We start from the raw sequence: 27470 nt of genomic DNA on the forward strand, positions 1-27470 counted from the left end.
GATTTTTTCCCCCTTTTCTTTGATACCTATGTTGATTGTAAGAATTTCAGGGCAGAGATGTATTATGGAAAAGTGTTAGTGGCATCATGGTTAAGGTTATATCAGACATCTAATTTTCATGGGCCCTTACTATCTGAAGCCCTGCAAGTTTGTGGAAGTAGCTATTCTGGAATAATTGCTCCGGAATAGTTACATTGGTACAAGCCCTGTGTGAGCAGTCTTACTTTGGAATAAGTGTCCACACGGGGGGTTATATTGAAACAACTATTCCAGAATAGCTATTTTGGTAAAATTCCAAGTGTAAACAAGCCCTGAAAATACAGAACACTCTGAGGCTCTCTTTAATTTTAGCGAGTCTTAGGAACATTAGTATGTGCTGCTGGACACAATATAAATTTTAAAATCCTCTTTTTCAGTAATACATCAGAGTGTCTCCAGTTTTTTTTGATCTTTGCATCTACATGACCTTGGTACCTAGAAACCCCAGGCTGCTGACCTCATACGTTCACACCCATACGAGTTCTTGTGTCATCAAATGTTGGTGATATATAACTATTTTTAAACTTATTGTTTGTAACTTACTAACTATGCTGAAAAAAAACCAGGAGTTCTTGTGGCACCTTAGAGACTAACAAATTTATTTGATACCAGTTTTTAAAAAAGATTCTAGAAGTGATCCTGGCAATTACAGGCTGATAAGCCTAACTTCAGCACCATTAGTCTGGATCTGTAAAAGCAGCAAAGAGTCCTGTGGCACCTTATAGACTTACAGACATATTGGAGCATGAGCTTTGGATGCATCCGACGAAGTGGTTATTCACCCACGAAAGCTCATGCTCCAATACGTCTGTTAGTCTATAAGGTGCCACAGGACTCTTTGCTGCTTTTATGAACCATTAGAAAAGGGATAGATAATAAGATGGAAAAATCATAGTGCCACTATATAAATCCATGGTACACTCACCCTTTGAATACTCTGTGCAGTTCTGGTTACCTTGGTTCAAAAAAAATATGTCCGAACTGGAAAAGGTACAGAGAAGGGCAGCAAAAATGATTTGGGAGATGGAACAGCTTCCATATGAGGAGAGGTTAAAAAGATTGGCACTTTTCATCTTGGAAAACAGATGACTAAAGGGGGATAGCCAGAGCAGGGGTGGCCAGCCTGTGGATCCAGAGTCATATGCGGCTCTTCAGAAGTTAATATGTGGCTCCTTGTATAGACACCGACTCTGGAGCTGGAGCTATAGGTGCCAGCTTTCCAATGTGCTTTGCCCCCACTCTACCCCTTCCTGCCCCCTCCCCTGAGCCTGCAGTGCCCTCGCTTCTCCTCCCTCCCACCCCAGAGCCTCCTGCATGCCATAAAACAGCTGATCGGGAGGGGGAGGCACTGGTGGGTGGGAGACGCAGGGAGTGGGGGAGCTCATGTGTGGGTCTGCTGATGTATTACTGTGGCTTTTTGGCAATGTACATTGGTAAATTCTGACTTCTTCTCAGGCACAGGTTGGCCACCCCTGTGCTAGAGGACTATAAAACCATGAATGGTGTGGAGAAAGTTTATAAGGAAGTGGTGTTTACTCCTTCACATAACACAAGAACTAGGGCTCACCCAGTGAAATTAATAAGTAGCAGGTTTAGAACAAACCTCAGGAAGTGCTACTTCATGCAGTGCACAGTCAACCAGTATAGGGGATGTTGTGAAGGATGTTGTAAGTTTAAAAAAGAATTAGATAAGTTCCTGGATGGCTATTACCCAAGATGGTCAGAGATGCAAGCCTATCCTCTGGGTTACCCTAGCCTCTGACTTCCAGAAGTTGGGAGTGGATGTCATGATGGATCACTCAATAATTGCCCTATTCTGTTCATTCTTTCTGAAGCAACTAGCATTGGCCACTGTCAGAAGAGAGGACACTGGGTTAGATTGATTATTGGTCTGACACAGTGATTCTCAACCTTTCCAGACTACTGTACCACTTTCAGGAGTCTTGACTTGTCATGTGTACCCCAACAACTTGCTTCCAAAGTCAGACATAAAAATACAGAAGTGTCCCAGCACACTATTACTGAAAAATTGCTTACTTTCTCATTTTTGCCACATTGATAAAATAAAATTAATTGGAATATAAATATTGTATTTACATTTCAGTGTGATACTTGAGCCTAATCTGAAGCCTGAACTCCAAGTGACAGGGCTGAAACATGTAACTTGCTTTGCTTTTCCTAGTATCTAGCCTAAATCTCTTTCTGTAGGTCAAGCCCAATACTTCTGTGGACATGGAAAACAATTGATCATTGTCCTCTTTATAACTGCCTTTAACATATTCGAAGACTATCAGGTCACCACTTTTTCAAGACTAAACATGTCCATTTTTTAAAACCCCTCTTCAGAAGTCAGGTGTTCTATATACCTTATATCATTTTCATTGCTCTCCTCTGGACTGTCTCCAATTTATCCACATTTTTCCTAATGTGTGGTGCCCAAAACTGGACTCGGTGCTGAGTAAGTGGGACGGTTGCCTCCCGTGTCTTACAACACTTGTTAATACACTCCAGAATGACACTAACCTTTTTTGCAGCTTGTTGACTCATGCAGTTTGTGATTCACTATAACCCCAGATACTTTTCAGAAGTACTACTGCCTAGGCAGTTATTTCCCCATTTTATAGTTGTGAATTTTTCTTTTCTTCCTAAGTGTAGTACTTGTCTGTACTGAATTTCATCTTGTTGATTCTGACCAATTCTCAATTCAAGGTTGTGTTGAATTCTAATTCTGTCCTCCAAAGTTCTAGCAACCTCTTCCAGCTTGGTGTCACCCACAGATTATATGTAAGCATACTCTCCTCTCTGTTATGCAAGTAATTACTGAATACTACGGGACCCAAGTCAGACTTCTGTGTAACCCACTAGATATGCCATCCCAGTCTGTCAGCAAATCATTGATAACTGCTTTTTGGGTATGATCCTTCAACCAGTTTTGCACCCACCTTTATAGAGCTTCTTCTACACCATGTTTCCTTAGTTTGCTTATGAGAATGTCATGTGGGACTGTTAGAAGCCTTTCTAAAATCCAGATATATCATGTCTACATCTTCCCTTCCCTTTCCACCCCCTACCAACAACCAGGGCAGTAATACTGTTAGAAAAAGAAATTAGGTTGGTTTGGCTTGTTGTATTTTTGACAAAATCCATGTTGTCTTTTACTTACAACCCTGTTATCCTCTAGGTGCTTACAGATTGATTGTTTAATATTTTGTCCCAGTGTCTTTTCAGGTATCCAAGCTAGGCTGACTGATCTGTAATTCCCCAGGTCCTCTTCCTTCGCCCCTCTTTTTAAAGATAGGTACTACATTTACTCTTCTTCAGTCCTCTGGGACCTCCCTGTCCTCCGTGAGTTCTTAAAGATAAATGGTAATGGTTCCAAGGTTGTTTCAGATAGTTCAAGTATCCTAGGGTACATTTCATCCAACCCTGCTGACCTGCATACATAACTTACCTAAATATTATTTAACCTGTTCTGGCTTGTGTTCCTTCCTTCCCCTTTGTTACTCTTAATTTTGTTAAATATCTCATCGCAATTTGCCTTTTTAGTGAAGACTGAAGCAAAATAATTAAACACTTCAGCCTTCTTGATGTCTTCTATTATTAGCTCTCCTTTCCTGTTAAGTAGAGAACCTACACTTTCCTTCCTCTCTCTTGTTCCTAATGTATTTTAAAAAACCTCTTCTTATGGCCTTTTATGTACCTTGCTAGGTGTAACTTCCTTTTTTGCCTTAACCTTTCTGAATTTGTCCTTACATGCTTGTATTATTTTATTAATAAAACAGTAGGACTGGAAGGGACCTTGAAAGGTCATCTAGTCCAGGGGCCTGCTTTCATGGAAGGGCTAAGTATGATCTAGACCATCCCTGACTGGTGTTTGTCCAATCTGCTCTTAAAAATCTCCTACGACGGAGATTCCACAACCTTTCTAGGCAATTTATTCCAGAGCCTAACTACCCTGACAGGAAGTTTTTCCGAATGTCCAACTTAAACCGCCCTTGCTGCAATTTAAGTCCATTGATTCTTGTCCTGTTCTCGGAGTTTAGCAAGAACAATTTGTCTCCCTCCTCCTTGTAACAACCTTTCCTGTACTTGAAAACTGTTATCATGTCCCCTCAGTCTTCTCTTCTCCAGACTAAACAATCCCAATTTTTTCAATCTTCTGTCACAGGTCATGTTTTCTAGACCTTTAATCATTTTTGTTGCTCTTCTCTGGACTTTCTCCAAATTGTCCGCATCTTTCCTGAAATGTGGCGCCCAGAACTGGACACACTACTCCAGTTGAGGCCTAATCAGTGCGGAGTAGAGTGGAAGAATTACTACTTGTGTCTTGCTTACAACATTCCTGCTAATACATCCCAGAATGATGTTTACTTTTTTTGCAACAGTGTTACACTGTTGACTCATATTTAGCTTTTGATCCATTATGACCTCCAGATCCCTTTTCCTAGTACTGCTTCCTAGGCAGTCATTTTCCATTTTGTATGTGTGCAACTGATTGTTTCTTCCTAAATGGAGTACTTTGCATTTGTCCATATTGAATTTCACCGTCTTTACTTCAGATCATTTCTCTAGTTTGTCCAGATCAGTTTGAATTTTAATCCTATCCTCCAAAGGACTTGAAACCTCTTCCAGCTTGGTATCATCCACAGACTTTATAAGTGTACTCTCTATGCCATTATCTAAATCACTGATGAAGATATTGAACAGAACCGGACCCACAACTGATCCCTGCGGGACCCCAATCAATTTGCCTTTCCAGCTTCTCTGTGAACTGCTGATTATTAATCTCTGGGGACGGTTTTCCAGCCAGTTGTGCACCCACCTTGTAGCACCTCCATCTAGGTCGTATTTTCCTGGTTTATTTATGAGAAGGTAATGTGAGACCGTATCAAAAGCCTTACTAAAATCAAGGTGTACCACATCTACCTCTTCCCCCACCCCCCATCCATGAGGCTTGTTACCCTGTCCAAGAAAGCTGGTAGATTGGTTTAACACAATTAATTCTTGACAAATCCATGTTGACTGTTACTTACCAACTTCTTATTTTCTAGATGTCTGCAAATTGATTGCTTAATTATTTGCTCCATTATATTTCTAGGTACTGAAGTTCAGATGACAGGTCTGTATTTCCCCAGGTTGTCCTTATTTCCCTTTTTATAGATTGACACTATATTTGTCTTTTACAGTCCTCTGGAATCTCACCCGTCTTCTGTGACTTTTTGAAGATAATCATTAATAGCTCAGATATCTCCTTGAGTATTCTAGGATGTATTTCATCAGGCCCTGGTGACTTGAAGACTTTTTTAAACTTGTTCTTTCCTTATTTTAGCTTCTGATCCCACCTCATTTTCACTGGCATTCACTGTGATAGATGTTGAGTCTTTTTGGTGAAAACTGAAGCAAAAAAGTCATTTAGCAGTTCTGCCGCTTCCATATTTTCTATTTGTTTTTTTTCCCCTTTCATTGACTAATGGGCCTATCCTGTCCTTGATCTTTCTCTTGCTTTCAGTGTATTTGTAAAATGTTTTCTTCTTACTCTTCTATGTTTCTAGCTAGTTTAATCTCATCTTGTGCCTTGGCCTTTCTAATTTTGTCCCTATGTACTCCTTGTTTTTTTTTTTATTTTATATATTCATCCTTTGTAATTTGACCTAGTTTCGACTTTTTGTAAGACTCTTTTTTGAGTTTTAGATCATTGAAGAGCTTGTGATTAAGCCAGGGTGGTCTCTTACTATACTTCCTATCTTTCCAGTGTAGTGGGATGGTTTTCTCTTGTGTTCTTAATAATGTCTGTTAAAAAAATGCCAACTCTCTTGAGGTTAGTTACCAGTACTCTCAGTTTGGTAAAGTCTGCTTTGTTGAAGTCCACTATCTTTATTCTGATGCTCTCACGTTTTCTTTTCCTTAGAATGCCTGGTAAGGAGACTAATAGTGCCAGGAACCAGGGGGCAGAATGAGCATTATGTGGTACAAAAATAATGAAAGAGAAGAGCTCCTATGTGGGACAGTAATCCAAGAGAGAACCCTGCCCCTACTTAGTATGGGGAAAAACAGTGGGAGAAGGGAGGGAAACTACTGCATGGTGTCTATAGGGGATGTGCACATTTCCCCTCCCCCATTGCTTTTCCCTTTTCTTGATACTCCCTCTCAAACACTCACACTTCATAAAACCCAGGGAAATTACCACCCAAAAAAACTTAAGCAGTCTAAATTTATTAAATGTAACCCCTACTGATCCACTCTTAACACCCGTGGTTCATGTTTACCTGCTCTGAGTTTTTTCCTATAAATCACAAAGTACCATGCATCTTTAACACAATATCCACACCAAGTTATCTCTGTAAATAACACTTGCATGGAATGCACAAGCTTGATTCCAACCTCATGTTTCCTTGATGTGTACGTAACGCAATAGAATAATTTAGTAAAGAGATGTCTACAAGCATATATCATGTTGCTGAAGCTGGAGCTCAGGTTTTGAGGTCCAATGAATTTGTAGTGTCGTGTGTACGAGTTAGAGGTGCACGATACTGAGTTGTGAAGTGTGAATGAGGGTGGGATGTTAAGGAATGACCCCTTAATTGGGTATTTCCTTGCTTTCTAATGGATGAGTCGATATAAAGGCTAAAGATTCTTTGCTTATAATCTTACATTATAAATGGTTTTGAGAATTAATGATACATTAGGTGAGTTCTAATGTCCGATTTGCTATCCACTTACCCGTAGGTCTTGATCAGCATTGCTGACTTCCAGGTTTCTCCTCCCTGTTGGTTGTATTTTAGATTTATTTGCATTTTTCCAAGCCATGTTTATTTTCTTCCTATGTTTCTAATATTTATAGAGTCTAATGTTAAATCCTGTGATCCTATATCAGTGATCTCACCTCCCCAATTCAGAGTTGTGCCACTTAGTAGGATGTTTTTTGTTTCCATTTCTTCAGTCAGCTTTCTGTGTGTGTGATGATTTTCAGGCCAGTTAAATAAATTATGAGTAAGATTGTGAGATGCATTGTATCAAAGATGATAGTTAAAATATACATCTCTACCCCGATATAACGCTGTCTGCGGGAGCCAAAAAATGAACCGCATTATGTTGAACTTGCTGTGATCCGCCGGAGCATGCAGCCTCCCCTCCCCCCGAGCGCTGCTTTACCGCATTATATCCAAATTTGTGTTACATCGTGTGACATTATCAGGGTAGAGGTGTATATGTCTTCTGCTTTCTCTTTGTCCATTGATCTGTAGTTTGAGTGGACATTTGGGAAAAGGAGTGGGAAGAGTTGAGTGTGGGAAGAGTTGAGTGTATCTAGGTTCTGGAGAGTAGGGGAAGAGAGAAGGAGAGGAATCCATGCCAGAGAGGATGTGCATGAGGGGGAATTCAGGCCAGGGCACCGGGGGAAGAGAAGGGATGAAGGAAAAATCAAACTGGTGGAAACTGTGCACATCGCCTCCCTGGAAAGTACTATCAGGGTTGGGAGCAGTGGAGATGGGATTATTGTGACCATTAAATGTCTTTAATTTGGGCCTGGTGTGAGTTCTGTGTCTTTTTTGGTGATGAGATAGGCTACAGAAGCAACTGTGGTTGTTTTACTTAGCTAAGATGGTATCTCTGTTTAAACTGTACTACAAACTTCTTACAGTAGTTTTAAAAATAGCAGGGAGAACTTCTGTAGGCTTTGAATAATTTGTGAAAGGAAAAATGAGCTTTTAGCTGAAGTCAATCAGTCTGGCATATCCAGATACTTCCAACATACAAAGGTGGTAGACAAGGTTCTTCATTTGGAATAAGATGAAGAATAAAATGCAGAAAAACAAAATCTCATGTATGTTGGAGACTGCCTAGTGGACATAACTGCAGCTTGGTAGAACAGCTGTTACAGCTGCAGTGTTAATTAAATGGGAATTCATATTAAAAGTAAACTGTTCAAGGAACACTAAACTTACAAAGTCAAGCACTGAATTGTGAGTAAATGCCAGAATTATGGTTGTAACTTTAATTCTGCTTCCATGTGAGTATGTTTTGATAAAATATTTAATTATGATTACATTATTTTTTCCACGGGACCACCTCTGCGTCACTTCGACCTGTTTTTATATGCGTGGGGTTTACTGTGAGTGCTTTTCCTAATTTGTCAGCACTCCAGTGCCTTAGTGTTTAGACCTTCACAGTTACTCCAGAGTGAGGTTTTTATTTCTTTAGCCATGCTTAGTTGTAACGTTGTTCTTGGCACACTAGTGTTGGAGTCTAGGCACCTCAGTGATTCAGTATCGGTCTCTCTCTAGTGGTTGTTCATTGGTCTGGCACTTCCCTTCTTGCAGTAGTGTCTCTTTTGTTTTATTTCAGGTGTGGCTTCCAAGGAAGACTGCTCAGTAGGTTCAAAACTTGTGTGGTAGAACAGTGTCCAGTACAGATGGCCAAGTTGGTTGTGTTTACCTCTGTGATTTGAATGGGTGACATGTCAGCAAGTATCACCATGGCACTGAAGAAACAGGAGGAGCTCTTTGCAGAGGACTGAAACTTTCCTTTCGGCAGCCCAGGAAGACTCCTGAGGTCAGCCAGTGTACTTGAAAGGGTAAACCCTTGGAGCTGAAACTCGAGTTGGCCATGATAGCTCACCCATCAGAACTTGGTGCCAGCGCCACCTGTATCAATGTAGGAGTCCCTTTCCCCCACCAATATTCATCGCTCAGATGGCTTTGTTATATGTCATATATGATAATGAGCTTCACTTTGCTGGTTAAGATGAAGCTTTGCATAAGAGGTGAAGGTGCAAAGAGTCAACAGCTTCTCAACATGTTTCAATTGAAACCCTGTATTCTAGGCAGCTCCTGTTTTAAGCTTTTTGGATGGCCCCTTCTGCATTTGGGGGACCATTCTGTGCTCCTCAATCTTGGCCAAACACTTCTGGGTGTTCTGTGAAGCTGCGATGAAGCCAGTACCAGTTTTAAGCGTTGCCCTCTGTTACCAGATGTCAGACCTGGGTGCAGTCAGAGTGCTTTTTGCACCAAAGCTAAGGAAAGGAAACTCTGGCCTTGATGTTGGCACAGTTGCATTGAGTGCTCTGGACAGCTAGTGTAGGTGCTCAGCAGAGCACTTGGAGTGCTACAGGATCCTCCTGCCCTCTGTTGTCTAAACAAATCCAGGTGTTCGAGTGAAGGTACACTGACTATCAGAGTGATGGGAACTGTATTTTGGATAGTGATGAGCCAGAGGACTCTGCCTGTACAAGACTGTGACTCTTCAGGCAAGAACCCTGCCTATTTCCAGTTCTTACAGTAGCTGTCTAAATCAGCCAAATTGTGATTTGTAATCTCTCCAAGATTCTGCAGTCTCTCAGCCCTGCAAATGTGAGGTACCTTATTTTAGACTAGCTGGAGAGGATGTGGTGAATCCTTCAACTACCTTCAAGATGAGGTAGCTGTACAAAGTCCATCCTCCATGAGAGTGCCACTGGCTAAGTCTCTTGATTTCCCCTCCTCCCTTGCCCCAAGCTCTTGGTGATGGAGGTGGCCATTAAAAGAACATTTTTGTTCTCTGTATTGTGCCTCAGAATCCTAAATGGTGACTCTTAGATGTATTCCAAAGTGGTTTGTCAGACCAGTAAACCTGTGTGCCATTGTCTAATAAGTTTTCATGACCAGAGATCAGGTAGAGCTTGGTAAGAGGGCCTCAACCCTCACTGATCCTCTTTTCTCCAAGAGGAGAATACCAGGAGTTTGTGAAGCTAGTTCATGAGGATGCAGACCCAGTCTACTTTTGATGGAGTTGATATAGTGGCAAGAGGTGCTGTCTCATGAATGAATGTCTGCTTGGCTGCAGGCAAAGAAGTGCTACATGACTCAAACATTCTAGAAGTTGCGACTATTGGGTTTGCACTCACCATCCTAGCACCAAGGATTTGGCGAACATTCATATAAGGGAGGAAAAGAAAAGGCTTCCCTTGGAAATTGTTCATGTTGATGGCTGGTTTCAAAAGGAAGAAGCCCAGTATCCCCTGCACTGGGTACTCTGACTCAACAGCAGAAGCCAAAGGATCCTAATACCCTTTTCTGCAGGTAGAAAAGAAAAAGGATTTTTCTAAAGGTTCTAAAGTACTTAGGGTATGTCTACACTACGGGATTATTCCGATTTAACAGAAACCGGTTTTTAAAAACAGATTGTATAAAGTCGAGTACACGCGGCCACACTAAGCACATTAATTTGGCCGGTGTGCCCATGTACCGAGGCTAGCGTCGATTTCCGGAGTGTTGCACTGTGGGTAGCTATCCCGTAGCTATCCCATAGTTCCTGCAGTCTCCCCAGCCTATTGGAATTCTGGGTTGAGATCCCAATGCATGATGGGGCAAAAAAAGTGTTGCGAGTGATTCTGGGTAAATGTCACTCAGTCCTTCCTCCGTGAAAGCAATGGCAGACAATCATTTCGCACCCTTTTTCTCCTGGATTGCCCTGGCAGATGCCATAGCATGGCAACCATGGAGCCTGTTTTGCCTTTTGTCACTGTCACAGTATGTGTACTGGATGCTGCTGACAGACACGGTACTGCAGTGCTACACAGCAGCATTCATTTGCCTTTGCAAGGTAGTAGAGATGGTTACCATCCCTATTGCACCGTCTGCCATTGTAAATTGGCGATGAGATGATGGTTATCAGTCATTTTGCACCATTTGCAATTAGAAATTGGCGATGACGGTTATCAATCCTTTTGTACTGTCTGCTGCTGTCATGGGTGCTCCCGGCTGGCCTCGCTGAGGTCGGCCGGGGGCGCATGGACAAAAATGGGAATGACTCCCCGGGTCATTCCCTTCTTTATGATTTGTCTAAAATAGTCAGTCCTGCCTACAATATGGGGCAAGTGTACTAGAGAACCAGAGAGCACTGCTGCTCCGGGTCAGAGCCCCAGAGATCCCGCAGAAATGATGAGCTGCATGCCATTCTAGAGGATGCCCCTGCAACAACCTCACCCGTTGCTTCCCTCCTCCCCCAACCGTCCTGGGGTACCGTGGCAATGTCCCCCCATTTGTGTGATGAAGTAATAAAGAATGCAGGAATAAGAAACACTGACTTTTTTAGTGAGATGAAAATGAGGGAGAGGCAGCCTCCTGCTGCTATGATAGTCCAGGGAGTACAGAATCTTCTTTAGACATGAAAGGGGGGGGGGGGGCTGATGGAGCTCAGCCTCCAGCTGCTATGATGGGGACAGTTACCAAGCCTTTTGTACAGTCTTCCAGGAATGACGGGGAGTCATTCCCATTTTTACCCAGGCGCCCCCGGCCGACCTCACCGAGGCCAGCCAGGAGCACTCACGGGCTTATGATGATGATGCCTACCAGTCATTTTGCACCATCTGCCACCGGGAAGGGGATGGTGGTGTTCAACGCTGCAGCATCCCGTCTACCAGCAGCATGCAGTAGGCATACGGTGACATTGAAAAAAGGTGAGAAACGATTTTTTCCCCTTTTCTTTCGGGGGGGCGGGAGAAGGGTGTAAATTGATGACATACACCCTGAAACACCCGGGAAAATGTTTTTGACCCTTCAGGCATTGGGAGCTCAGCCAAGAATGCAAATGCTTTTCGGAGACTGAGGGGACTGTGGGATAGCTGGAGTCCGCAGTACCCCCTCAGTCCCTCCATGGGTGTCCATTTGATTCTTTGGCTTTCCGTTACGCTTGTCACGCAGCACTGAGAGTCCCTGCTGTAGCCTCTGTCTGTCATAGCCTGAAAATTTTTTCAAATGCTTTGTCATTTCGTCTTCTGTAACGGAGCTCTGATAGAACAGATTTGTCTCCCCATACAGCGATCAGATCCAGTATCTCCTGTACGGTCCATGCTGGAGCTCTTTTTGGATTTGGGACTGCATCACAACCCATGCTGATCAGAGCTCCACGCTGGGCAAACGGGAAATGAAATTCAAAAGTTCGCAGGCTTTTCCTGTCTACCTGGCCAGTGCATCCGAGTTCAGATTGCTTTCCAGAGCGGTCACAATGGTGCACTGTGGGATACCGCCCGGAGGCCAATACTGTCAGATTGCAGCCACACTAACTCTAATCCGACATGGCAATACCAATTTCAGCGCTATTCCCCTCGTCGGGGAGGAGTACAGAAATCGGTTTAAAGAGCCTTTATATCAATATAAAGGGCTTCGTTGTATCTATGGGTGCAAGGTTAATTCGGTTTAACACTGCTAAACTCGGTTTAAATGCATAGTGTAGACCAGGCCTTAGTTTGCCTACTATCACTAGTAACCTGCCTGAACACTGTTGCCTGAGGCAGGCTTCCCCCTTCAAGAGAAGTGGTCACCTCTGTTCAAGAATCCTGAGCACTGTTTGATAAGACTACAAAATCAGATTTTTAGGAAACAGGGACAGACTGCAGTTAACTCCCCCAAACATGAGTGCTGTTGAGCTCATTAACAGGAAAGATTCTGGAGGAAATTTAACCCTTCCTGGCGAACAGTAAATGTGCTCCATCTTACTGGGAGAAGCAGAATGTAGGTGTTTGAATCAGAACCAGACACTGCGGTTCCTGTGTCCATAAACAAGTGTAGTTGAAAGGAAATGAGGTTGGAGACATGTATTTCACAAGTGTGTGAATATGCAAAGCTGGAGGACTCTACCTAACTCCTTTTGTCATATTTTTTGTAGGTAGCCTGATGAGATTTGGCTTTAGCAGAGTCTGGTCTCATATCTAGGACAAGGGATTCTCAACCTTTTTTTTTTTTTTGGTGGGGCAGGGAGGGAGGGTGGATCTGGAAACTCACGCCTCCTCCAACATGCTATAAAAACTCTGTGGCCCACCTGTGCCACAATAACTGGTTTTCTGCATATAAAAGCCAGGGCTGGCATTAAGGGGTAGCAAGCAGGGCAGTTACCTGGGACCCCATGCCACAAGGGTCCCTGCAAAGCTACATTGCTTATGCTTTAGCTTCAGCCCCAGGTGGAGGGGCTCAGGACCCTGGGCTTCAGCTCCAGGCAGTGGGCCTTCAGCTTTCTGCCCTGGGCCCCAGTGAGTGTAATACTAACCCTGCTTGGTGGACGCCCTGAAAGTTGTTTACAGTCCCCCAGGTGGCCCCGGACCCCCTGTGGAGAACCACTGATCTCGGATACCCTTGCTTTATCTCGTTATGGGATCCTTCTCACTGACAGCTTAGCTGTTGACAGGGTAGAGACACAGACATGGTATCTCTAATCAAGTGGCTTGTGTCCTGTCACCTTGGAAGAAATCTACCAGAAGAATGTACTTTTTGATGGTAAGGTTTGTATGATGCAGTCAGATCCAAATTGGTACCTGTACTTGGTTACCTTCTGTTTGAGCCTGATGACAAATTTCATCTAGATAGCTTTTTGTGGCTATTTGCCTGTCATGAATTATGAATGTCAAAATTTTACATCAATGTGTCTGCAGCCATTGGGTTAACATGGAGTGTGACCCTTTGAGATTTTAATGTGTACATGAGAAAACTGATGAAACCTTTTGAACCTCTCCGTTCTCAAGAGGTTAAGTTTCTTACAGAGATCATTTTCTTGGTGATAGTGAACCCTAGGCCCAACAACTGATCCACCATATACCAGATTTTTTTTCAAGGCTAAAGTGGTCTTAAAAACTTAGCTGAGTTTCTCTCTGTCAGAGTTCCCGTGGCCATCCTGGTGGTGTCCTCTTGTACTTTGGTTCTACTTTTAAATTCTCGAAGGGCTTTAGTCTGTTATCCAGTGCTGTTCCCAAGAAGTTCTTGACTAAGTGGATGTTGGAATGTTTTTTTGTATTCCTGTCTCTTTTGAAATGAAATGGTTGTGGCGTGACATCCACAATTCAAGGCAAGGCTGCAGTCATGGTCTGTCTCAGATGTTTACGTCACTGATGCTTGCAAAGCGACTAAAAAGATGCTCTGGCCACACATTAAAAACATTATTTCTTGGAATTTTTGCTTCCAGAAGGGATTCCTGTTTCATTCTCTATGCTCTAGAACAGTGATACTCAGACTGAGGCTCATGAGCCACAAGTGGCTCTTTAATGTGTTTCCTGCAGCTCTTTGCAGCACGTGATATTAAAACACTTCAGTTATTAACCAATGTAAGGCGGTGTCTACACTCCACAGCTTGCAGGGACACAGCTGTGCTGCTGAAGCTTGGCCACTGTAAGGCACTCAGTATAGCTGCTGTTTGCGGCAGGAGAGTTCTCCTGCTGACAAAATACAATCACCAGCAATGATGGGTGGTACCTTTGTTGGCAGGAGAGCATCTCCTGCTCACAAAGCACTGTCCATGCTTGCTCTTTTTTTCCTCAGTAAAACTTTTGTCTGTCAGGCATGGTTGTTTTTTTTTCCACACCCTTGGCTGACACAAGTGGCTATACTGCTCCCAGCCCTGCACTCTGGTGTGAAAGGGCAGAGGGTGGGGATGGGGACAGTAGGGCTGTGCCAGAGTTGCTGCTGGTGTGGGGCTGCCCAGCGGCCCCATGTTCTGCTCCTTTTCCTGCTGCCGTTCCAAAGTCTTTGGCGCAGCAGGAGGAGGACAGAGCCACCCCTTCCCCCCCCTTCTTCTCCCCAGTAACATGGGGGCCAGGAGCTGGGAGGAATCATGTGGAGGGTCACATGACCTCTTTTAGCTGGTGCCCCCCCGGTACCCATAAGAAATAGATTTTACTTGCACACTGTTCCTAGCTTGCCACCTGCTTAGCCATTATGTAAATTCTGGTAAGCAGACTTACTCAAAGTAGTTCCTTTTTAAACAGCATATTTAACAAATACAAATTCATGCCTTTCAGGTGTCATAGTAGAAGAGCAAGCCAGTGATCTAATGGAAGTGCAAAATTCAGTGGCTCTTATTCAAGTATAGCCCTAGAATCTGCCAGTTCATGCCTAAAAGATGGGGAACTACTTATGTAGGTGTACTGCTCAATTTTAAAAGATTGATTAAACATTCTTTTGACATAACTGACTGGTATGAATGCTTTATGTACCCATTTAAAATATAATATCAAAACTGGATGCCAAAAATGTGCTTCCTTCGTGGAAGCAAACTTAAGGAGTAAAATCCTCAAAAGAATGACTTTTAGAATATTTGTCTAAGTAGGAATTTTGACAACTGCCTTTCTATTAATGTAAACATGACAATTTTTTGTATCTCTGCAATTCAGTGAAGCTTTACTCATGTTTATGATAACTGAGTCGAAACTGTTATGGGTGGAAGTTTGAGTATCAAGCCGGATTCTGGTCTTACTGGTCTAAATCCATCGACTTCAATGAGCTACTCCAAGCTCTTACCAGAATGAATGAGATCAAGTGGAGATGCCCCATTTCTTTGCCTCAGCACATAATAGGAACAGTAATAATTAAATGCTTTAATTTAATTTTTTCAATATTTATGTATACATACTTTCAGGCCAGAAATAATGAAAGGGAACAAGTGTTGAATTTAAAACAACAAACAAAAAAACCTATTTGTTCTGGAGAAACTTTAGGCAGAAGATGACAAAGTTCACTTGTCCTCTGAAGATTGATGTCATATTTGGAAACAATTCTTCAAACTGTGAACCGGGAATTTAATCCTATTGAAGTGTAAAACTTGACTCATCCCTAGCTATGGAGTCTCAACAATGCTTTCATTGTTAAAACAAGAACTTCAGCTCTCTCTTTTGGTACACTTTTTTCCCTTGTGCTCCTTTTGGGACATCCTACAAACTGCAGTGTGTTACTCATGGATAATATTTTTAGAGATGGGAGAACTACAAGCCTTTAATTCTGCTTCTCTAAAGAGAACCTCTTACAAGATTCCCTCCAGGATTTTTACTTGCCTTCTATGTAGTTTTTGGAAGCACCTTTAAGGTGTCTTATTCTTATTTTCTTCCATCCCTGTCATACTTTTGATAATCTTGAATTGGCATTTCTTTATAAAGTTTTGCATCCTGCGCAAAGGAACTGGCTGAAACGTTTTGAGGAACAGCTTTTATTTTCTGCAGGAGGTTGTGTGGAACAGCTTGTAGAGGACCTGCTGTCTACCTTCCCACTACTTCTGAGAATCAAAATAAAGTTTAACAGCTAGACTTGCACTATGTTCCCTGTGACCATTCAGTGTCTCCTCTTCTCCCTTCTGCACTACTCCATGCATTCCGCCACCCACTTCTCTAGTCTTTCTACCCTCATGTCACTTCCACTCAGTTTCACTGTCCTCTCTCAGAAATACTTGCTATGCCTATGCACGCGCACACAAACCCCTCTTTTCTTTTGGAACAATGGCCTCCTGCAACATTCTTTCTTCTTCCCTCATTTTAACTGGTGAGAAGGGTTGTAGATTTTTCTCCTCTTACCAAATCAAGGTGAAGGGTTTCCTTCATCTATATTTTTTTTCCATCCCATTACTTGAAGTACTGAGGCAAAAATGTTCTCCTTTCCACCCTCCCAAGTTGGAGAGGTGGTCAGTTCTCTCTCCTGTACCTGTATTCCAGGTCAAATGGGTGAATAATCTTGAGTGGGGTAAGTGGTGGAATCTATGTTCATAGACTTTAAGGTCAGAAAGAACCATCATGATCATCTAGTCTGACTTCCTGCACATTGCAGGCCCCAGAACCTCACCCACCCATTACTGTAATAGACCCCTAACCTCTGGTTGAGTTACTGAAGTCCTCAAATCATGATTTAAAGACTTCAAGTTACAGGGAATCCACCATTTACACTAGTTTAAACCTGCAAGTGACCTCCTCACACACCAAGCAGGAGGCTCCTGGAAGTAGCTCCAAGGCAAAGGGTAGGAGAAGCACATGGCTGTGAGGGGAGGGACAGCTGAACTGCTGGCCTGCTTGGTGGTTGCTGCACAGGGAACTTAAGGGAGCAGGGAGCTGTTGGGGGGAGGTCTACCCTGGTTCCAAGCCCCCACCAGCTAGCTGCAATGGGCTGCTCTTCCTGCAAGCAGTGAACAAAGCAGGCAGCTGCCAAACAAAGTTATAAAGGAGCATTGTGCAACTTTAAATGAGCATTCTCTAATTGATCAGCAGAGTAACAATGAAATAACGTTAACCAGGATGACTAAGTGAGGAGTTACTGTACCTCTATATTTAACAAATTTTATAGCTTAATATTTTCAGATTCTTGTACATTTTTAATTTGTTTAGAAATTGGTGACTGATAGCTTTAGATTAACTTTTTGGTCATAGTTTATATCAAGCTGCATTAGGATAGTAATTAAACAGCAGCATATAATTGTTAAACAAAACATTTAATCTGTTCACATTTGCAACTAAATGACTTACTAAAGGATCAGAGTGATTAACTGTAGTCAGTGAATTAACCTGATATTTCAGGTCAGTTTAGAAAAATTTTCAAGTATGCCAAAGTGAAAGTGACTGGAACATAAGTCTCTCTTGAAAGTGAGACAGTCTTCTAGATTACTTAGGCTGTCCTTCACACTTTTAAAATGATTATCTCCTCTCTTCCCTCCTAATTTTTATTCAGAGACTAGAAGAGAAGTTTTCTGGCTTTTTCAACTCCAAGTTGATTTCTCAACTTTGAATGTATTGGCTCAACTGAAGAAAATTATTCTCTCTATCCCTGCAGAAGATGCTCTTGTGAAAAGTTGGTTTAGCATTTCAGTGAACTCTGGCTCCAGGTCCTTAGTGTCATGAGGTGCTCTGCACAATGCTAGGTGGTGTCTCTGAAATAGCCAGAAGAAGGCTAGTTCTGCCCAGTTCAGCACCCGCCTTCTCCCACTCAGAGTTGGAGTATGGTTGCTTTGTGACTTGGCCTTTGTGATTTTTTCCCCCTTGGAGGGTGGATGGGAATGGGGGTCCTTTCAAGTTCCTTTGCACAGCCAGTGTCAGGCAGTCCTTATGCCCACTGCCCTGTCAGTTAAGCGGTTACTCAAGCATTCATTTTGTTCACTGCTCCAAGCAATACTACTCTGTAGGCTCACCCTCTACACTGGGTTTCAGTCCAAGGCCATATAGTGAGCTGTTCAGGTCTGTGACTTCACCAACCATACTGTTCTCTTCTCTGGACTACCTCCTATCATGCTTCTTTAAGCTTCTCCTTCATCAGCCTTCCTAGCCAGATTCCTCTGTAAAGGCCTACTAGACAAACCCTTCCTCACGGGTTCCTATCTCCCCTTTCATCGCTCTTACCTCAGGGAGAGATGCTGCAAGCTTCTTCCTTGCTCTCCGCTGTTGCCAGCCTCCTGGCCTTATAGAAGCCCCACCTGTTCCCTCACAGGTGAGCATCCTTCTAATTAGTGCCCCCCACTCAGCCTGTATCAGTTTGCAGCTTAGTTGGCTGATTGGGCCCACCTGGCCTAATTCAACTCTTTCAGGCTGGTGTGGAGAGTATTCCCCATTACACTTAGCTAACAACTTCCACCAGTTCAGTGGTGTGTTCTTTCAGACACTATCAGCAAAAAATGTACTGCTTGAATGGTTCACCTCTAGCGCTGAAATTTATTATGGTTGATGGGTGGTGGTTAGATGTCCATAGCAGCAGCATCTTCTTATCCATCACTTAGTTATCTACCGTTTGGGTTGAGAATATTGGCAAGAAAATGAGGGGGAATAAGTGCTTGATCTGCTTGCTTCTTTACTGCATGTAATTTAACTTTGTGGTTCAGTATTTGCTTCTTCAGTGTCTCTGGATGTTCTTTCCAAATTTTGATAGCATCAGCAATAGAGCAGCAATCTGTCTGCAGTTTGTTCCAGACTGTGGAAATAGATTTCAGTATATTCAGCTATCTTCTGCATGTCTCTTTAGCCTGATATTGACTACTTTTGGCTGTGGTAGTTCCATCTATTTTGTCACAATTTTCTTCATAAATTGTGATCAGAATAGACCAGTTCTTAATATAGTTCAAAACAGTCAACCACTAAATTCCATTGTACACATTTCAGGGCAAATTAGTTGGATCCTTTTTCTCCCTTCAGTGAAGCTGAAGTGAAGTGGTTATTACGGAAATATTTTGCAATTTCAACATTTTCTTTTATTCCTGGGGTTGTACTTAAGTCTTTGGCTAAAAGATGTATCAAATGATAATTGCACCCATATGTTAGAAGTTTCAGGTTCATTTAATTGTCTTCTAGGTTTCTTCTCATCTTTGCTACATTTGGAGCATTGTCTGTGATAAAGCTACTCACTTGACACTTTGAGTTTTTGTTCAGTCTATTATAGCTTTTACTGCTGCTACTTTTAAGTATTATGTTGTTCAGGCATTTCTGATATATAAATAGTTTCTATAAGTTAGACAACCCCATATTCTGTTGTCACAGTCACATATTTCTGGATCATTGTGTACGTTGCTCCATCCATCAAGACTCATATTAATGAACTTTCTGTTAGTTTTTTGCACACTCTTCAATTTCCTTCTCGTAGGCTGTATCCAGCAACGTTTGCTTTGCTGGGTAGTTTATAGCCTAGTTGTAATGATTGAACCATGCCTGTGAAGTGTTTGTTCTCAACGAGATAAAAGGGAGAACTTGTTGCATAAATGAACTGAGCAATCTTTTTCTTTATGGAGTCTTGCTGGAATTTACTGGTCCTGATTATGAACTCATCTGTGGTTTTACTGGATGAAGAAGTAGTCTCTCTTTTTGATACAAGTAATTTACTTTTGGATGTGTGTTTTAGTTGCGGCGCTACTGGTGGTATCAGCAGATGGCTCTGAATTTGTAGATCTTGCAGGTGATGGACATTCATAACTTGTTATGCCTAGCTGGACTCTGAAACAAAATGGTGTTATTGTTTTTTTTTTTTTAAAAAGTCACTCTCTTATTGAGTTATTACTCGGTGTCCTGCTTTAAGAAAATGAGCTTGTAAATGAAAGATTCCTCCTACTCAAGCTCTTTGTACCATTGTTTAAATGAGAAGTTAAGCCCAGTTTTATCATAAGGATTATCTAAATCTGTTAAACTCTTATCTCTTGCACTTATCACATAACTTGGAAATTTATTTTTAAATGTTAAAATTCATAAATCCTAATAAAACTTTACTTTTTGTAAAGACAAATTCATGTCTACACTGATGAATGTCACTGAAAAGCCTGTGAAGAAAGTAAGCTCTGTATTCAGAGCAGAGTTTGGTTTGTCTGTAGTAAAGAATCTGTGAGACCAACTGAAAAGATGATAAAGAAATATTGAATTTTGAGCTTTTGAGTTTTGTCCATTCTGTGCACTGAATGAGACTGGGTTTCAGGGATGTGGGGAATAGGATCTAAAGCAATAATACTCAGATCTCTGTGATTTAAGAGCCAAATTAGTGATCAACATTATGCAAAGAGCCACAGCAGTATGAATTCATTGTTTTGTTGACTATAGTGCTATATATTTAAACAGTATGAGAGGGGAAATGTTTAGTTTTTTTTTTTGTTTTTTTTTTTGGTGTGTGTGTGTTTGTGTGTGTAATATATATACTCACAACAAAATGACTACCCAAATATTATTATTTTTTATCAACTACAATTAGTTAATAACATAGTAAAAGCATCCTGATTGGTTAATAACTTGGAATGGTTAATAATTAAATCAGTGTTTTGATATCACATGCTTCAAAGAGCCACAGGAGACACATTAAAGAGCCACTTGCAAGCCTCAGTCTGAATATCATTGATCTAAAGACTGTGACATGCATACACACAAGCCTACTACGAAAGTGAAAAATATTTATTTGTGTTCAGTGTTTTAAGGAATGTAGTTGATGGTGTACTATTTGTGCATGGTTTTTAGTCATAGCTTGTTGATTAGCTTTCTAATAATAGATTTTATCAAGTGTAGCATACTGTATTTCTTCTGCTTTATAACTTCTTGGCTTTATTCCACTTTTCATTACATGATGTATTTCTTCCTGCACGGTTTTATTTACCACCAGAGGTACTTTACCTCTGCCCACTAGTACTTCTATCTATCTTTCCTTATTATTCTTTATCTCTTCATCTATTTTTCTCTCTCATTTTATTCAGTTCCCTGCTTTCTAATTTATCTCTTAAATGTCTTCAGTCTGTCCATTTATCCCCTCACCTGCACATGTCCACCGCTCCTCAGGAGAAGTGAACTGCAGCATCTTCTAGCCATTCTGCTTCCTGCCTCTCCACTCCACTCAGCACTGAAATATGGAAACAGTCCATCAGGGTAATGTTGAAAAAATTCATTTATTGTCTAAAAAATACAGTCACATGAAACGTAATGTTAGACAGCCAATTAAAAGTTTAACTATAGCCCCCAAAACATAGCTTTCAACAAATACGTTTCTTTTCAAGTTATAAAAAGTTCAGTAATTTGAAACAACTTGTTTGTTTCCATACAAACTTAACTCCCAAGCATCAATTTATGTAAATATCTTAGGTGTGTTTAACTGTGGAATACAAAATAATTTTGTGTAATAACTTAAAAGTGAAAATATTAGTATCTGATATTCATATGCAATTAAATTCTTCAAAAAAAATATTGTGAAAGAAAATAGCGGCTTAGCAAAAAGCTTGTAGAATCCAATTGTGTATATTGACCCTTATGACTCCATAATCTTATTGTTTCTCCCATTTCCTCCTATTGTTTGTTACTTTCACTCGTTTCTTGTCTTAATCTAGCTGTAAACTCTTAAAGGAAGGGATCAAGTCTTCCTTTATGGTTATAGCGCAATGAGTGCACCAGTTCTCCAGTTTCTATGTGGTGTTCCTTACAGGCAATTACTCCAGTACAAACAGATATGTATAACAATACACATTATGTAAAATTCAGTGTATAACAACTTATGCTCTGAAGGTTTCCCTTTTCCAGTCTTCTGGCATTCAACATTCTCTAGGGCCAAACTGTTAAGGTTAAGACCAACTTTCTGTTTAAGGCTTAGCTCTTGTGAATGCTTTAAAATCTACTTGGTTACTCAAATTGCCTTGAAGTTGGTGTGCCTCATGGCAGTGGGGATTCTGTTAGTGAGCCAGTTTGGGGCTATTTGACCTGAGAGATATCCGTCTTTCCTCCTCCAACTCCTTCTCCATCCCCCCACACTTGAAAAAAAGTTGAGAGATTCTGGAAATTTTTTTGCTCATGGATAGAGATAAAACCAAGGCTCAGATTATCATACCAGAGCTGCTACTGCTCAAAAGTTGCCACAACAGAGTGCACGGCACCCACCAGCCCTCTAGGGAAAATCAAATTAAAATGTTGTTTGGAAAAGATTTTCCTTCCCCTGTGAGGCTTGTTGCCTGCCTCGGTCTCGCTCCTCATAGATTGCGCTGAACATGCACAAAGACGTTAACAGGATTGTAAGTCTTTAAAATTTCCCAAATTTTAGGGGTTCCCAAACTCTTTGCCAGCACAACCCCATTTTAATTATTTTCTCCCAGGATCCCAGACAGCATGGATGATACCATTTTCCACTACAAAACCTCGTCATCTGCAGTGTATGACCTCGTACGTATGGTGTGTGTGTGTGTGAGGCCAAGTTGTGACCACAAGACTGCTGTGTTCGGAGCAAAATGTGACCGACCCCCAGTTTGGGAACTGCTGGCTCTCAACCTTTTCAGACTACTGTACCTTTTCAGGAGTCTGATTTATCTTGCGTACCCCATTTCATCTGACTTAAAAACTACTTGCTTACAAAATCAGTTCTAAAAATACAGAAGTGTCACAGCACACTATTACTGAAAAATTGCTTACTTTCTCATTTTTACCATACAGTTATAAAATAAATTAATTGGAATATAAATATTGTACATAAATTTCTGTGGATAGAATATAGAGCAGTATAAACAAGTCGTTGTATGAAATTTTAGTTTGTGAGCTTTGTTGGTGGACCTGTTCTACTTTGTCCAAATACAGACTTCAAAGCATCATGTAATTGACTATTCATAGTTACTCATCATGTCAATACATACATTTTTAATTCTATTAATAACCAATGTTATTAGTTTTCAAATGATACCTCACAAGGCATAGTTTGTACAGATATCATTGCAGTATCATGTAGGGGGTGAATACAGGGTGCTTAGGGTCACAGGGCTGAGAGCCCTTTTGTATGTATGCTGGGATTTGGAGCTCTACATTTCTTTGGGGGACTGAGTCCCTCCCCCTGCCTGCTGTGTATTCTAGGATCTGGAGGACCTTGCTCCTCTTGGGGTGTCTGAGCTTCTTTTTGTGCCCCTCCATGTTACTAGGATCTGGGGTGGGAGGTGTGATGATGCTACCCGGGCTGGAGGTAATGTGGGGGGCAGAGAAGCTGGCTAGAGTGTGCGGGAGAGGCCCTTTTGGGAGGAGGGGCAGACTGGGTGGATCTGAGGTATTGCTGAGGAAGCCTTGCTGCAGCAGGAGCAGGAGTCTCAGCTGAAGGTAAGTGGAAGTGAGGAATGCAGCTTAGACTACATAACCAAGGTAACATGAAGCCTTCCACTATGCTGCTGCCTATATGTGTATGCAGCCGCTTCGGGCAGGAGACAGTAAGAAGCAACTTCTTACATATTCATGGATTTTAGTGTCAACTACTGACTTAATATGATGTGGATGGGGAGCTGAAAGTGTTGGCATGAGGGGGGCTACATACTGTGGGGAGTGGTGAGGCAGGGGGTGAAGGAGAGACACACCAGTCTTCTTGCACATGCTGAAAGTTACTGTAACAGTCATCTAAGGTTTTGGGACATAGACCATGGATGACATTTCTCTCCCCAGCCCTGTTAGCAGCTACACATTGCAAACGTTTCAAAGCATGGACCATTGTCTTCATTCCACTGCAACAATATGTACAAAAACGGGGAGGAGAATCGAGGAATCACATAGTAACCATGTGGCATAGAGGAAAGGGTCCTGGACTGGGACTATTTCTAGCTCTGCCACTGGCCTGCTTGGTGACCTTGGGCAAGTCACTTTATCTCTGTGCCTCAGTTTCCCCATCTGTAAAATGGGAATAATGATGTAAAGATGTTTTGAGATGTAGTGATGAAAAGTACTATATAAAAGCTAGGTCTTTTGATTATTACTCACAGTAGCATATCGACTGCAAACCTAGGTGAGAACTTCAGCTGTCTAAAAATGACCGCTAGTTCCTACCAACAAACTTTTTTTCTGTTTAATAATACTAGGAAATTAAATGGGAAAAGCCTTTATTAATGCAGAGTTAAGATTGTAAAACTCAAAGCTCTGAAAGCCAGGAAAAAGAATTAAGGTAAATGCCCACACAACCTGAATTCTGTCCTCTTTGGGTGATGCCCCAATACACCTACAACATGCACACTCCCATGCTGCCTTTTCACTGTAATGATAGTAGCTACCTGTGCTTGCTGTATGCTCAAACACCAAGCCTACTTTCCCAACGGAATACTACACTTGTAAAATTTAACAACCACTTCATATCCTTTCATCATCTCTTTGCATTTGTACATAAGAGAGAGCCTAAACCTATACTTTCCCCAGTCCATCAATAAATCCACAGCTGGTTCTCATATCCCACCTCACTACTGACAGTACTCATGGTAAGGGTGCCCTGCTATTGACACAACATACACAATCCTATATTGACATAAGACAGACTGGCACCTCAAGGTACTCATGCACTTCCTCAGATCTCATATCACAATCACAGCTCTTTCAAGCTGCTCCAACTTACTGTCCCCCTGCCCCATTCAGTGCAGCTACACCTGGCACAGTGAATGCATTTGGAGTGCATCTAGATAATTCCCAGTAGCTATTATTGTCAGCTTCAGGGGGAAAACTAAAATGAGTGTGGGCTTTTTTCTGTACTTCCTGGTTTTCAGAAGTTTGAGTTTTTCTAAACTCAACGTTCTGCAAGGGCATGAGGCATCACCAGACAACTGTAACTCTGTTTTTAACAAAGAGTTTTGCCACTTACTACAAAGCGTTTTCCTGTCAAAAGGGTTGAGAAGGTTTTTCCTTATTGGCTTTTGCTACTGATGGATGAAAGTTCTCTCGGTGCTTTGGTGATGGACACTTGATCATTAATATCAAACAGTGCTAATTTTTCCTATTTAAATTTAATCATTTGAATTCCTCACTATAATTTTGTTGTGTCCCTATAACTTACTAAATCAACATAGGTATACTGTACCTGTTATTCCGATGCCTGAGCACCTTACAGATTTGTTTATCATTGTAACAATGTTGATATGTATCAATGTTGATTGTAGCACTGAAGATATGTCTGCAGGTTGCATGTGGTGTTCTAAGGTCTGGTGCTCCTTTGAGTTGGTGTATCCTTGTCTATGGGGAGCTTCCTTCTGATGATGAGGAGCTTGGAGAGGTTTGAGGGTTGTTTGAAGATGAGAAGAGGGAGTTCAGGACAGTTCTTTGTTTTTGTTTTTTTAGGTTGGGGTCCCCATTAAGTATAGGTTATAATTGTTTGTTACCCCATATGGATTTCAGTATGGGGTAGTAAGTGACAACTAGGGGTATGCAGTTGGAGTGGGTTTTATTTCCATATTGAAGCAGATTCTCTTGGGTTATTTGGGTGGCCTGTTCCATGATTCAATCTACTCCCTGGTGGAGTGTCCTTTGTCTGTTAAAATATGTATCCAGTGTGACGTTGCACTCCATATGTTTATGGAAATATCCTTTTGAGTGTAAATATAATGTAACTGGGATATGCTTTATACAAGAGGTTTCTTGTAAGGTATTACAAAGCTTATAATCTACTGAATGTGTTCATCCTATTTGTATGAATGTATCATTCTTTTATCTGAAGCAAGAAATATGAAGTGTTACTTTGAAGTCCTATTGTAACTGTGCAAAGTGCGGGCCATTAATGGTGGTTTGGAATCTTGATGGCTCCGGTTAGCTAGGACAATTGGTTGTAAATAGCTCTGTTTACTTGTAAGCCTTCCTGTATACTTTGTGTCAGCCAGTGGGTAATGAAGTCTCACAGGACATGTGAACATGTCACATGATACTGGAATCCATCTTAAACTGGGTGCTTTTCCATTTAGAAGGAAGAATGGGAACCCAGAGAGAGACAAAGGATTCCCGCCTTCTGCCAAAGATATAAAAGGGGGTGAAACAGAACAAAGGTGGCTGCCAGTCTTGAGAAATCCCCTAGTTACCAGCTGAACTGGAGCTAACAAGAAAAGGATTGGGCCCAGACTAAGAAGGAATTGAGTCTGTGAAAGAAGCTTATTGGAACATCTCTGAGGATGAGATTTACCTGTATTCAGTTTCTTAAATGTATTAGGCTTAGACTTGCATGTTTTTGTTTTATTTTGCTTGGTAACTTACTTTGTTCTGTCTGTTATTACTTGAAACCACTTAAATCCTACTTTTTATACTTGATGAAATCACTTTTATGTATTAACAAACCCAGAGTAAGTGATTAATATCAGTGTTACAGAGGGCGGACAGTTCATGAGTTTACCCTGTATAAGCATTATACAGAGTAAAATGGATTTATTTGGGGTTTGGATCCCATTGGGATCTGAGTGCTGAAGAGAGAGGTTATCTGCTGAGTGGTTTTCAGTTAAAGTCTGCAGCTTGGGGTGTGGTTCAGACCTGAGTCTGTGTTGCAGCAGGCTGACGTGTCTGGCTTAACAAGGCAGGGTTCTGGAGTCGCAAGCTGGCAGGGAAAATGGGCTCAGAGGTAATTACGTCAGGTGACAGTTGCAAGGGGATCTCTGTGACCAAACTTGTCACATCCAGGACTTCATCCTCTGAGCATAATCTGGGGTATCGGAGTGCCTTTCTGTAGAGAACAGATTTCTTGGTGTGTTTGGGTAGTTACTGGATATATGAATGGTAGGTGTGGTGATCCGTGAGTTTCTAGTACATAGTTTTCTGTAGGATTCCATTGTTGAAGCTGATTGTGGTGTCCAGAAAGTTGATGATCATGTGGGAGTGTCCCAGGGAGGGATTGATGGATGGGTGGTGGTGGTTGAAGTTTTGGCAAAAAATCTATGAAGGAGTTCATTGTCTGTCCAGAGGACGAAAATGTTGATGTGCATCAGGTATATCGTTGGTTTTGTGATGCATTTGTCCAGAAATTATTCTTAAAGGTTGGCCATGAAGAGGATGGCATATTGTGGAGTCATCCTAGTACCCAGAACTGTTCCCATGCTTTGGACAAATTGTTTATTGTTGAATATTGTGACGAACTGGGAAAGTTCTTAATGTTTTCTCTGAGTACTGTGTTGGTGCCTCAGTGTCCCCATGGCAGTTCTTAAGTATCTGGCAGAGCAAAGGGCCAGTGCACCTAAATGCCTGACACTCTGTCTCCTAGCAACTGATGGCCTGGGCCCCTCCTCTGCAAAGGTGCCAGTTGGAGACAAAAGGATCAGGTGACCTCCTGGCCCGGGAAAGGAGCTGAGCAGAGAGGAGGGGCTGGGAGGGGTTGTTAGTCTGGAGCTGGCTGGGGTCAAGGGTGGAGGGCAGACCTGGGGGCCTGGCTCACTGCCCCCCAGAATGGACCCTAGCCGAGGGGTCCGGTTCGCTGTATCTACAAGCTCTGTTTTAGACCCTGTTCCTGTCATCGAATAAACCTCTG

At 41.8% G+C, this 27470-nt stretch overlaps 1 protein-coding gene across 3 annotated transcripts in view; it reads left to right on the top strand.

Annotated features, from left to right (window-relative positions):
* ELAVL1 (ELAV like RNA binding protein 1) overlaps positions 1-27470 on the top strand; it is an 85669-nt gene that overhangs the window by 2234 nt on the left and 55965 nt on the right. The window contains exon 2 of one of the 3 annotated variants that reach the window (XM_030540827.1): positions 8383-8589. The exons of the other annotated variants lie outside the window; for them this stretch is intronic. The gene's annotated coding sequence lies outside the window, so the exon portion shown is untranslated. The remainder of the gene's footprint in view (positions 1-8382; positions 8590-27470) is intronic. 3 annotated transcript variants of the gene reach the window in all.

Source organism: Gopherus evgoodei, chromosome 22, assembly GCF_007399415.2.
Source record: "Gopherus evgoodei ecotype Sinaloan lineage chromosome 22, rGopEvg1_v1.p, whole genome shotgun sequence".
In the NCBI taxonomy this organism is placed as follows: domain Eukaryota; kingdom Metazoa; phylum Chordata; order Testudines; family Testudinidae; genus Gopherus; species Gopherus evgoodei.